At 36.1% G+C, this 1,720-nt stretch overlaps 1 long non-coding RNA gene across 1 annotated transcript; it reads right to left on the bottom strand.

Annotated features, from left to right (window-relative positions):
• Window positions 1-1,206, bottom strand: LOC125481565. The gene is made up of 2 exons (XR_007261382.1): window positions 1,091-1,206; window positions 1-276 (listed from the first exon to the last, which is right to left on the bottom strand). It is a non-coding gene; the product is annotated as an uncharacterized LOC125481565 (long non-coding RNA).
• Window positions 1,207-1,720: the final 514 nt, after the last annotated feature.

Below are 1,720 nucleotides of genomic sequence, written 5' to 3'. Positions count from 1 at the left end.
TTACATTTCAAACATATTTAGAAACACTTTATTTTGTATGAAACACTGATCTAAAAGCACTGTAGAAAAGTCAACACACAGCTTGAGGACTTTTGACTGTACATAGACCTTTCAGGTCTTTGTGAGACTAAATAATTGAAAGGAGTTATTTTCTTCAACTGTTGCTCATCTATAGTTTGATTAAGTGGTCTGTGTAAACTGTTGCATAATAACTGCAGAAAGACTGATCATCTGCAGGTACTCATCAGCACCATCGATTAAGCATTTATCAACTTCCTGGGGAGCAAAAAAAAAGGCCAATCTTAGAATAAATGCAACAGCATAACATTCTGTAAAGCTAACTATATATTGTCAGAGGTAGATTGAAAAGTAACTTTCAAACAGAGTTAGGATTTCAGTCAATTGGCATCGAGGGCCAGTTTTCAAGAATATTGTATTTCTGTCCAGAAATGAGGAGCTCCTCTTAATGGAAAATCTTTAAATAGTGACTACAACAAATTTGCAAGAATACCAATGAATAAAATTAGCAATACAATTCAAGATGCATCATTCAGCTAAACTACAACTATTTGTAAATCTGTTGTAGAAATTGAAGCTTGGTCATGATAACTGTTGCGTTTGGAAATGTGAACAAGGACAAGTTGACAGAGATCAGTGCTTTTCTTTAAAAAAAAAACGTAATATACAAAAGGTTTGCTATGAATAAGTTCTGTGAATTTTCCCTCAAGCAAATAAAGACCTCAATTTCATGGAAGCATTTCAAATTTAGCCTTCAGGGGAAAAGACGTTACATCATGTCCAACCAGTATAACAAAAAGTATTCTTCAAGGGAATCAAACTACAGTTAAACTCCTGAAAACTCTACAATGGCTAATGAACCACTCACTAACTTATTACACTAGTATTTTAGCCAACTGCTTTCAAGTGGGGGAGGGGGTGTTGGTGGTGGTGGTTTAAGGCAGACAGTTTTCACAAGTCAGGATACCAAAGCATACACAGCTAGATGGAGTTACGAGAAGAAATTTGTATACTGTAAAACCAGAGACAGATTAAGAAAAATATAGCTCAGGTTATTTCAGGGCATACTTACTGCCAGTTTTAGTGTGATTGCTGATTTCTGTTGATCATTAAGATCTTCTTTATCGATAATGATGTCATGCAGTTGGTTGATTAACTGTGTTGCAGCATAGCCTTCATTAATCATATTCTGACAGAAAACATAGCCATAGATTAATTGAAGCACTTGATACATAGCGAATAGTTAAAAAAAATCTCTTTTCTCTGTGGATTAGCACTTTGCATGCATGTATGAAATTAATTGATCAGACAGCCCATCAGTAACCTATTTAGTAGTGGACATTTGATACATCAGTGATACATTCACACTTTTATGTCCCCACTTCAGTACTGTTTTCCTTTAATATGCTGCATCATGCCAGCACTATAAGCAATTATTCAAAAGCATGCTCATATTGTGACTATTGGCATGCTAATTACCACAGGGGGCATTACTAAGTGAGATCTGTTCTCACTGCACATTTCACAAACATGTATTTTTCCAGCAGAGATACAGAAAAGGTGCAAGATCCTCAGCCAAGATTTTGTCTCCTGGGATGTCCACGTAAAAGCTAATTGGAGCTGCTGGTCAGGCTCAACTTTCTATTCTACCTGACAGTGACGCCAGCAGAAGAGCTTGAATCAAGTAGCATGAGGCATATTT

The sequence above is a fragment of the Rhincodon typus genome, unplaced genomic scaffold (assembly GCF_021869965.1).
Source record: "Rhincodon typus isolate 14 unplaced genomic scaffold, sRhiTyp1.1 hic_rhity00002612, whole genome shotgun sequence".
NCBI lineage: Eukaryota > Metazoa > Chordata > Chondrichthyes > Orectolobiformes > Rhincodontidae > Rhincodon > Rhincodon typus.
The sequence above is the reverse complement of the archived record's forward strand: the minus strand, read 5'-3'. Positions and strand labels throughout refer to the sequence as shown.